Source organism: Lactuca virosa, chromosome 6 (assembly GCF_052849685.1).
Source record: "Lactuca virosa cultivar CGN04683 chromosome 6, Lactuca_virosa_CGN04683_v6, whole genome shotgun sequence".
Classification (NCBI taxonomy): Eukaryota; Viridiplantae; Streptophyta; class Magnoliopsida; order Asterales; family Asteraceae; genus Lactuca; species Lactuca virosa.
The window spans coordinates 64,929,145-64,941,898 of NC_136431.1; positions in this window are offsets into that span (position 1 = coordinate 64,929,145).

Sequence of the window (12,754 nt, forward strand, 5' to 3'; positions counted from 1 at the left end):
TTGGAGGTACAGACTCATCTATCGGATCAACAGGAGTTTCCTCCTCAGGTTGGTCGATAGCATTTGAGATTCCTTCACCACTTGACTCTTGAAGCTCTTCAAGGTCAATTTGCCTCCCACTGTCCCCTTGGCTTATGAATTCTCTCTCACGAAAGACTCCTCTTCTTGCTACAAAGACCACATTATCACTGGGTCTATAGAAGAGGTAACCAAAGGATCTCTGTGGGTAGCCGATGAAAATACACCTCTCACTTCGAGGTTCAAGCTTATCATGAGTCTCATGCCTCACGAAAGCTTCACAACCCCAAATCTTGATGTGGTCCAAATTGGGAACTTTCCCAGTCCACATCTCGTGAGGTGTTTTGGCAACCTTTTTAGTAGGGACTAGATTAAGGATATGGGCGGCAGTCTCTAAGGCATACCCCCAGAAAGAGATTGGTAACGAAGCTCGACTCATCATGGAACGAACCATATCCAACAAGGTTCGATTGCGCCTCTCAGCTACACCATTCAACCGTGGTGTTCTGGGAGGTGTCAATTGTGAGACGATCCCACATTCCTTAAGATAGTCAAGGAACTCAATGCTAAGATACTCTCCTCCTCGATCGGATCGGAGCATCTTGATGTTCCTGCCCAATTGATTCTCCACTTCCTGCTTAAACTCTTTGAACTTTTCAAAGGTTTCTGACTTATGCTTGATTAAGTAAATATATCCATATCTACTGTAATCATCAGTAAAAGTCACATAATAGCGATTAGCATCCCTTGTAGCAACTCTGAAGGGCCCACACACATCCGTGTGTACAAGGTCCAACAAACCTTCACCCCTATTACAAGTACCTGTGAAGGGTGACTTTGTCATTTTTCCAAGTAAACAAGACTCGCAACTATCATCTGACTTGAGGTCAAATGATTCCAAGACTCCAGCCTTTTGGAGTTGGCCTATGCGCTTCTTGTTAACATGTCCAAGACGACAATGCCACAAGGATGCTTTATCTAAGCTATCTGAAGAATCAATATACAACACATTATTTCCTAGATTGTCTACAACATTCACGGCTTCATATACACCATCACAAGGTAATGCTTTAAAGTAAAATACATCATTGTAATAAACATTAATAGCACCATTTTTATTATCAAATGAAAATGTAAAACCTTGTTTGTACAAGCCATGAAAGGAAATAATATTTCTCGCCATTTCGGGCGAGTAACAACACTTATTCAAATCTAACATTAACCCATTATTAAGCAATAAAGAATAAACTCCTATCTTGGTAACAGGTGATGCTTTCCTGTTGCCCATGACTAAGTTTATCTTCCCGTGCTCCACTTGCTCACTTCTTCTTAGTGCCTGCAAATCAGTACAGATGTGAATACCACAACCTGTATCAAGCACCCAAGAATTAGCATTAGATGAGTTATTAGACAATATTGTGTAAATACCTGTATGGGTGGGTTTAACCTTCCCATCCTTTAGATCTTGCAGATATTTAGGGCAGCTTCGCTTGAAGTGTCCCTTATCCTAGCAATAGAAGCACTGTGCTTCCTTTGGGTTTGAAGAAGGAGTAATGGGACCTTTCTTTGTCCCACTTGAAGAGGAACCATCAAGAGTCTTACCCTTGGTACCCTTCGAAGGGTTTTTCCTCTTCTTACCCTTTCCCTGCCCAATAGCCAGAACAGGGGCTGTTGAAGGAGTAGAAGTAGCAACTGCTTTACCCTTAAGGCCATTTTCAGCTGTCCTTAAGAGTCCTTGAAGTTTGCTAAGTGTGACTTCCTCCTTGTTCATATGATAAGTCATACGAAACTGATCATAACTTGGAGGTAAGGAATGGAGAATGATGTCAATCGCCATTTCCTCAGGAAAGTCAACATTTAGCTTCAGCAACCGGTCAACGAACCTTTGCATTTTCTGCAAGTGACCGGTGATGGGTTCACCATCCTTCATCCTTGCGGTTATCATGGAGGAGATGATTTCATACCTCTCCTGACGCGCGCTCTGATGGTACCTTTCCATCAGATCCAGGTGCATCTCATAGGGGTAGAAATCTTCATAGGATTTTTGAAGTTCAGGAGTCATGGTGGCCATCATGATGCATGCTACTTTAGTAGCATCCTTTTCATGTGCAACAAACTCCGCAAACTCTTCAGGAGTAGCAGTGGCTTCATTCACAACCTTAAGCTCCCTATCGAGGACATATTCTTTGTCCTCATAGCGGGTAATCATTCTGATGTTTCTGATCCACTCATTGAAATTGGATCCATCAAAGATGACCTTACCACACAAGTTCATAAGGGAAAAGGAGCCTGTTGGGTTTGAGCCAGAAGCATTGTTGGAAGACATCTGAAAGGAAAGAAAGACAAGTTTCATTAGATTAGGAATCCTTAATAATTCACCCAAATGAAATATTAAGGCTAGGATCCAACAAACTATTTATAGTTGGAAGAGGGATGCCGTAATCCATACTATAAAATATTTGAAGGTAGGTAAATGACGATTTACCAATTTCCACCATAAGAACGAAATATTTTATTATTAGGTTTTATTGGTTTTGAAACTCCTAGATCTTTTGAGATACATTGAACTTTTCAATGGCATGTTTGAATCTCGATTGTGCCCTCTCAAGTTTGTGACTGGGATGCCGAGGATCACAAACAAGGTGTGAATAACCATACAAATTGACTTGGTACCCTTAACAATATTACCTAATCGATGTGCCGGTTAACCACACACGCTCCACCGATCTATAATAAGGTCAAGTTACCCTTTGCCACTCTTACTAGTCCATGTTAGTGTGCCGGTTAACCACACACGCTCCACTAACGACTTGGTAAGGTACAAAGTGTAATTTTATGGGCTAGCACCAATTTCACATTTTCCTAAAGTAACTAAGATTGGGAATTTATAATGTATAGTTACTTTATAATTCATTATACTTTTTAACGAGTATTTTAAAGTCGTATCCTACCCGTTCGGCTAACGACCCTCCACCGATCAAGGAAGCGGTGGGTGAGAGTGGACACCCATTAAGTCACCATTTTATAGGCAACAACCTTATACCCCCCCTTATAGACCGGCTTCGTGAATGAGGCCTACTAACGGTAAGAATGACATATTCTTATACATATCTATATAATAAAATTATAATAATAGTATAAGTGTTGATTTTTAAACCTTTTAAAAATCTAAGGTTCAATTTGGAATTAAAGTATTAGAGTGTAAGACTTTTCAAATTCCAAAACTTGAGGGCAAGAATTGAAACTATTCCAAGTCTCTTCAATTTGTAACTTATGAGTTTTAATGGTTCATAAAATGAAGACTCTTCATTTTATGAAACCTCTTTAGTTCTTTAATCACAATTAAAAGAAGTGACTTTTGGTTATCCATAACTTGAGGACAAGTTATGGACACCATCATAGCCATTAAGATCATGAATTAAACACACATGGTGGTTACACATAATTCCTATGATCTTCTAAAAACTCATAAGAACACAAATTCATGTCAAGCAATTTCAAGAAATCATATAAACATATACAATACTTGAAAATTGATAAAAGTCATGTAAAATGGGTTAACATAATCATTATCATTTTGAAAAACAGATTTTACAAGTCCAAAACAGATTGGGATAATGATCTTAATCCATTTCCAGCAACAAAACTCGAAAAAACTGCCCAGCACGCTCCTACTCGCCGAGTGCACTATTCTACTCGGCGAGTAGAATGAATTTGTTCATGGACTCGGCGAGTCCTCCCCATGGACTCGGCGAGTACAGTCGTCAGAGTGCAGAATTTTCGATTTTTAAGCAGTTTTGCATCAAGTATACAAAAAACAATCCTAGGCTCTGATACCACTGATGGGTTTTTGAGCATTCTAACACTTCCTAAGTGTACATGCAACCCTAATAACCTTGAATCTATGTTTTCTTTATATACATGCAAATTTCTTTTTCAAGGTTATTTCCTAACTAGCATGGCATGGGGATTACATAAAACATAAAACTAGTAGAAATACATACCTTGTTGTTGCTTGGATTCCTTCAAGACTTTGTGAGCCTAGCACCCCAAATGTTGTGCCTCAAATGCTTCACACAACACCACAAGACTTGGAATAACTTGAGAGAATACTTCTAGCACTCAAAATTGGTTATGCCCTCTCTAGTAACACTATGTCCACTAGGTCCACTTTTTGCTAGCCATAGGGTTCCTTTTATAGTGTTGTCACAATTAGGGTTTACACATGAATGCCCTTAATTGTCATGACTCTTGATTTCCCATGACCCATGGATTTGTAACTCCCATGGACTATCCATGGAGCTCCATTTGGTTACATCCATAACCCATAAACCATGGATCATTAATCCACCATAAAAGAATTGATGATTGTCATAATCAACCCTATATATTTAATTAGTCTCGCTTTGATCACCAAATTAATCCTAGATTAATACTTGATCAATACTAATTAAATAATACTATTATTAATATATTAGAACTTATAATATATTAATAATCATAAGTGCCTTATTCTCTCATTTAGTCTATCCAAGTATTGCAATGCCATGCAACCCAAATGGACCATGCCGGGTCGGGTCAAGTACATACCAAATAAAGTTATGGACTTAGACACTATATCCAACAGAAGGGGCATACCGCCCGCATCTGTAGAACTCCGGTTGAGTTCATCACTTCAACTGCCAATGTTGGAACCATTCCCATATGTCACCTTTCTGGTGAAATAGAACATTACAAGAGGGACTGTCCAACAGAGAAGAACGACAGGAGAGCAGGAGGATTTTGATCCTAATACATGGGAAAGCATCAAAGAACCCTGCTATATTTTGGTACGCTTCCAAACCCCGATAATTATCTATAATTATGATTACTCTTCCGTTCAATTTAAATCATAACATTTATATAGAAATTTGAAACCCTAACAGGTAAGCTATGATGACTTAGTGTATACATAAGGGTCATTTATAATTAAGATTTGTAGACTTAGAGTGAGTAATCCCGCCTCATTTCCTATTCCTTGTTTGGTTGTGGATTTAGGGCAGGGTTGCTCAGTCAAAGGTCTCAACAATCTTAATTATACATGACTTGTATACACCAAGCGATTATAGAGAGACCTAGTAAGGATCGTTTCATGAAAGTTCATAATTTTAAATTATCAGAAACCTCGTATTGGTAGTACCCGCCAATTTCGAATCAAAAAGGGGTTCGTAGTGATAATAACAGAATAAAACCAGAAGCGCAGAAAAGTTAGGTACATAAGATATCACCCTAGTAATCATTCGTCCCAGAACGACTTAATATCTATTTCATCGAGAAAATTTCTGACATCCTCATTCGACATGGTTTGGCCTGGCCCTTACCATGTGAAAATTCTTATGCTGTATAAGAGAACTTTTCCTTAATCAGCCGTAAGATGAAATTCTTCCAATCTATAACGCAAAACCATTAGGTTGTCTCTCATTTCCAAACTTCAGAAGTACCCATGCAAAGAGTACCACGTCATTCTAGCCTACTCAGTAGACAGAAAAATTCAAACGAAAAGCACCGAAGTAGTCGTAGAAGTCAGTAACTACCGAAGTACCTCAATAGATCTCATAGGAAAATCATCGAACCATAGGTCAAGTTCAAGAATAGAGACTAAGAACTCATTAAGTTAATCTATCGCTGCTAAGTGTATACACGAGAGTGGTATATAAGTTAGACTTAACAAGATTAAGGATGTGTGATTCCGCCCTATCTCCTGTTCCTTGTTTGGTTATGGACCTGGGGCAGAGTCACCCATCCGAACGTTTTGTGAAATCTAAATTATATACGACTTGTATACACGAGGTATTGGTGGATAAGCCAAGTATGAGTCTAATGATGAACTTCGGTGCAAAAGTCTGCATCATGTATTCTACCAGGTGGAATTCAACATGAGACCACGACGATGGGTCGAGCTACTAAATGACTACGAATTTGAAATTCGTTATCATCTTGACAAAGCCAATATAGTAGCTGACATCATAAGTCGGAAAGAGTATCCATGTCATAGTGCCACTCACGGACTATGATAACCCTTTCAAATCTCTCCACACAAAGTAAGGAGGCTCAACAGGAAGCCTTGAAACCTGAAAATGTGGCAAGTAGAGAAGATAACTAGAACGTGTGAGTGTACGGTATGCCAATATCTGTTATCTCCACTAAGATAATAGAATCATCTCCCAGTTCAGGCCGTCACTCAAAAATCTCTAGGAACCAGAGTAGTCATGATTCTATGGGCTCAACTATGGTAAAGAATGGGATACCCAGTTACCAATTAGTCGAGTCCTTTATCACACTAGCATTCAAGTTGCTTCATTCGAAACCTTCTGTGGTCACAAGTGCAGATTCTATCTGCACTGGACTAAAGTGGGTAATACACAACTAGCTAGAGATCCAATTTCCACACAGCACCCTCGCTGATCTGGAATTCATCCGAGAAACTACCAAAAACAAAATACGAATCAGGAAGCACCATAAAGCTTCCAAAGTTATCCAGAGAAGCTACGGCTTCGATAAAAGAAAACCCTTGGAATTTCAGGATTGATGACCTTGTCATATGAAGGTCTCACTCAGGAAGGACAAGATGCGCTTGAGAAAGCGTGAAATACAAAACACAAAGTACATAAGACCATTGGAGGTTATTACCATAATCGGTCTTGTACTTTTAAACTTAGACTACCACAAAAACTTAATAACATTCATCCCATCTTTCACATATCTAATCTAAAGAGGTGTCTATCCGATAAAACACTTGTTATTTCACTCGATGAAATCAAGTTAAATAAAAGTCTACACTCTGTAGTAGAACCAATAAAAACCATGGATAGGGAAATCTAAAGAACCACGCTAAGTCTCATCTCGTTAGTGAATGTTCGCTGGATTAAAAATCAGGGACCTGAATTCACTTGGGATAGGAAAGATTAGACCTAGTCCATGAGTATCACTTTAGACTTAATTTCGGGATGAAATTTCCTCTAACGGGGGATAATGTGACATCAGTCAAATTTTGGTCAAAAATAAATTGATCAATAATCATAATTGGGAAGAACCAAGTGGTAGAGTTTGTAACAAGGTTTCCAAAAACATAAAGAACACTGAAATCCGAGTTATAACGAAAAAGTTATGACCAATCGAAAATCCGCGTCAAAACCGGTAAAACACTGTTCAGTGTAAAAAGTGAATTTTCAATAAAAGGATTTTTAGCCTTAACAATCTAAATGAAACTTGTAGAATATGTTAAACTGAGAACGTTCATAAAAAGAACATGAAAATCCGAATTCGTATGAGGAAGTTATGATTTTTCGAAGTTTCAGTTTAGCAGTAGACAGCTAAAAATTAGAAATATAAATCGATCGATATTTAGCCGATGCAACTTAAATGAGAATCGAAGGTCTCATCAAAAGTAGCACAATGGTAAAAAGACAGACGAAAACGGACGTCGGATGAAGAAGTTATGAATTTTTAACGGATTCCTGTCCCGGTCTGTTTAAAATAATAATATTAAAATAAATTCAAAATCAGCCGACGAAGTCTAAACAAAAGTCGTAGATTATGATGTTAACTACGCGTGCATATAAAGAACGCCAAAAACGGAGCTCGTATGCGAAAGTTATGATTTTCACAAGTTTTGGCACAAAAATAAAAAAAAAATAAGAAAAACCGGGCAAATTCGCATGAGTCAGCTTCGGACACGTCACCTCGCATGCGAGGCCTCCACGTGTTCGCTTCTCATTGGACCGAAGCTTCGCGTGTCGTCTCCTGATTGGTCCGAATTCGTCACCTTCTTTCCCCATTGGAACGAACTTCGGTCCACTTAGAAGAGGCCACCTTTCCGAAGTCACGTGTCTCGCACCGGGTCAGAAGCTCCACCGCCTTAAGCCTTCGCACGTGGCCTTCGCAGGAGCTACCACGTAGCTGCTGACTCACCTCCTCGCCTTGCCAGGTGCCCGAGCCCTCGCCAGCTGTCCCCCTTCGGCCGAACCCTCGCACCCCTATATAAAGGGTGCGAGCCTTCTCGGATGGAAGGGTTTTTCACCCCATTTTTCACCCATTTTGCACCATTTCACCCCCTCGACTTAATCACGACCCCCGAAGGCCCCGATATCACGTCTAAAGCCCGAAGCAAGCCTCGGATCCCCGGAATTCTTGAGAATTCATCCTCTCTCCTGTCGAAACTCTGCCCGGTTTGAGCCGGTTTTTCGTCAAACAAACTCTTTTCCGGGAAACGAAACGCTGCCCGAATCACCGCTTATCAAGTGAGTTCATACCCCTATAATTTACCTTTTCAATGGTTTTTAAATGCTTTTTAGGGGGGAATACAAGTTTAACACAATAATAAATTGTGTTAATAACTGTGTGTGATAATAATCACACAGAAAGTTTCCGTATGCTTTTAAGAATTACCAAATACTTCCAAAATAACGTAAAGCCATGTTAAATTCTTTGAAAAATGTTTTATAAACTATTTCAAATTATAAATGCCAAAATCATGTTTATATATGTATAAATATATAAATAAGACTTGAAGGGCTTAGGACTAATGAATTATCTTATATCCTTTTCCTTGTTTGGATGTGGAATTAAGGTTGTGTTATTTGTCCGAAGGTCGTTTCCTTCTTAATTATATATATATTATCCATATATGAGTCTAAAAGGTTACTCCTTTTATTATCATTACCTTTGTATCAGGCTGTGCAAAGGTGATATTCCATGAGAATTCATGCTAATAAGATAGAACATATAAATTATAATAGGTATAATTTATGATTCAAAACTAAATATACAAGTATGATTCACAACTGTATACTTTCCAAGGAAATTACCAAAATACATTCAACTATACCAAGATAGATATAATACTTTTAATATACGAACAACATATTAAAGAAGTAAAGATACATCATACCTAGTTTGCATTAACAAAGGTAATATACAGAGTACCAGGGTTAGCAAACACGTGGTAATGTCGGGTTTGCATTAGCAAAGGTACTATACATAGTGCCCGAATTAGCAAACACGAGGTAATAATACATCCTGCCGAGTTTGCATTAGCAAAGGTACTATACGGAGTACCCGAGTTAGCAAAGACGAGGTAATAATACATTCTGCCGAGTTTGCATTAGCAAAGGTACTATACAAAGTACCCGAGTTAGCAAACACGAGGTAATAATTCATAATTCAAGTATACTAGAATACACTGTTTTACAAGAAACCAGGGTTTTGATTCAAAACAAATCAAGGGTTTACACTTATCAAATACATGTTTAGAAAACTAAAAATATACTGTCAATCATTATTTCAGAATGATTGGGTTTTCAAAACTAATATACATGTAACGTTTAATATGATTTTTATGAGACTCTATATTCAGGTTGTTTAATTCATTTTAGACAACATAGGAAAGTCCTGACATTATAACCAGAATCTCCAGCCGGGGATCGAAACAAGTGTGTGTAGATCTATATCGGGGTTGACAACTCCGCACTCAGGCTGCTAGCTATAGTTAGATGAGTGACAATTGTTATCACCAGTTTAAACGCCCACAAAGCGTTTGTTTCAGGCCATCAGTCATAGTATGGTTATAATAACTACTCATTAAAAAGATATTAACAATACGTTAGTGTATAAACAAATAAACGAAAGTACACCTTCAAAGTACCAGTTTATAGAATACAAAATACAATGGTTTAATATAATTTTCATTAACACCTGGTGGAGCCAGGCACACTCTCAGTTTCAAGTTTTCATAAAGGAATACAAATATAAAACAGTAATACAAAGAGAACGGTTTATGGGATTAAACCACTTATCTAATGGAACTTAGTCACTCAATCTCGGTAAACTAGTATAACATAAAAGACCTTTAGTGGTTAATTCTATAATTCCTTAGTTATTACATCATAGTTATACATAAGTAATGTTCGATTGACAGTGAAGTGTGTGACTTCCGCCTTACTTCCTGTTCCTTGTTTGGTTGTGGGCTTAGGTCAGATACACCCAATTGACTGTCCATTCGATATGGTGTTATGTATAATCAGTATAAACTAAGTAATTACAGAGGGAAACTATTGAGGTTATCAGTTAATCACCTCAGGAAATATAGGATTTTCTGGAGAAACCAGCGAACTTATTCAAAGAACTTAGGGTATACTTAACAGAACTAAAATACTTATGAACTCACCAGCTTAAATGTTGATCTACTCTTTCCAAATAACTTGTATTCTCAGGAATCCAGTAGACAGGTACACTCCAGAAGTGTTTGAGAAGACTACCTAGTACCGTACTGCGGCTCTTGTCTTCTACTATACCTACTTTAGTGTTTGAATATGTAATGCTTAAACACTTATGTAAAACTTATACTTATTAATGCAATGGTTGTTTGTACTTTGATTACTATGTTACATGTGTTGTGATACTTACCTTAAGTCCTCCGCCCCCGAACGTTTCCGCCGTTCTGGTTTGGGGGTGCGACAATTATGGCGTTCTCTATTAGGCGCAGCTGCCAATATTATCATTTAGGCGCAGTTGCCAGTATTATGATGTTCTCTATTAGGCTCAGTTGTCGATATTATCCTTTAGGCGCAGCTGCTAGGATGTTTAGCGTACATCGTAGTTCAAAAACATCTACAGGTTGTGGCTCAGCTGCCAATATTCATTTATATCATCTTTCACCCCTCATCATTCATCTACCCATGTTCTACCCAACATATTCGTATATATAAAATACATATATAGTGTAAATCATTTAAAACATGTATAAATCATTCATCCAACATAGATATCAGGAACACAAATAATATGCACACTAAGCATGTAATTTATATTAAATACTTCATATTTATGTGTAAGATGAAAGTAACTATGCACTCACTTGTTAAAGTGATGATTCCAAACTCGGGCATCACTTCGCTTCTAACAATTCTATTTTTCTTCGACGAAACCTTGTATCATTACCGCTAGATTTTAGTCTAATATTTATAGTGATTATTTACAAGGGATATTGTTTTATAAGTGTTAAAAAATACTTTTCAACCACTATGTACAAACAGGGGCTAGACATGAAACACCGGAGGGCAGGACCATTTTGGCATTATAGCCCTTCAGAAATCCAACAACCCTATGTGGCCGTTCAAACTAGATTTCCTATATTGCGAGTAGTTAAATGATATTATAATAACACTTTGTATATTATATTTTATAATATATTTATTTTTTATAAGTTCATAATAACAATATTGAACTTAAACATAAGCTATACTTGAAGTAGGGTAAGCATAACTCACGTACCGGGAGGTTTGGCTAGGAACCGAGCTCTGTGGGGGCAGAACTTCCAATCCAAAACCTCTTCTTCTTGGATCCTTCTATCACTACGGGGCTTTCCTCTAGAAATTAGGAGCAGCTGGGGCGTTGGGAGGGCTTAGAGAGAAGTTAGAGAGAGAGAGAGAAAGGCTTTTGGTGTGAAGAAAATGGGGTGCTCTCGAATCCTATTTATAGGCTGAAATATGGCTCAACTCATCGAGTTTGAGCCTCCAACTCGTCGAGTTGGTGCCACATGTCACCATCCGGAGGCAAGGCGTGGCGAGAAAGCAATGGCCCAGATTCAACCACGTCACCCTTTTCGCAACAGCACACTCTCAACTTCTAAATTCTGTAACTTTCATATACAAGCTTCGTTTTTGATGTTCTTTATATCCACGCATAGGTATTGACAAGATATACAACTCTCATTTTGACTCCATCGGCTAATTCTTGACCAATTTTAAATCTAATAGTGTGAGAAGATTACTCTGTTTAACGACTGTGTAAAATTCATAACTTCTAGATATGGACTCTATTTTCGACTGTCTTTTTATCATTGAAATCCTATTAATGAGATCTTAAATTATCATTTAGGTTGTATCAGCTAAAAATCGATCGATTTAAAATTCGAATTTGGGGTTGTGCACTGCTATGCTAAATCTTAGAAAAATCATAACTTCCTCATACGAAGTCAGATTTGGACGTTCTTTTTATGCACGTTCTCGGTTTAACGTACACTACAACTTTCATTTAGATCCCTAAGGCTAAAAAGTAATTTATCAAAAATTCACTTTTTACATTACGCGGTGTCGTGCCGGTTTAGCCGTAAAACTTCGACATGTCATAACTTCTTCGTTATAACTCGGATTTCAGCGTTCTTTATATGTACGGAACCCTTGTGACATATAATATAACTTGGTTAAGATTATTCCTTCTAAATAATCTTCCATCAAAAATTCATTTTTGACACTCATTGTCTCTAAATTGACTAGCCCGAATCTGCGGGCGTTACATCCAGGGAGCAGCATGAGGAGCATCTATGCAAGCTTCTGGGGGTTTTGAAGCGAGAAAGGCTTTATGATAGGTTCTCTAAGTGTGAGTTTTGGTTACGAGAAATCCAGTTCCTTGGGCACCTCGTTAACCAGGATGGGATTTTGGTCGATCCGACCAAGGTCGATGTTGTGATGTAGTGGGAGGTTCCGTAATCTCCCTCCGATATTAGGAGTTTCTTGGGTTTAGCAGGGTACTATCAGAGATTCATTCAGGATTTATCCAAGATTGTTGTACCCCTCACTCATCTGACGATGAATGGGTGGATTTCGAATGGGGCCCAGAGGAACAGTCGGCATTTGAGACTCTTCGGCAGAGACTATTGGACACCCTGGTATTGAACCTCCCAGGGGAGTTGAGGGTT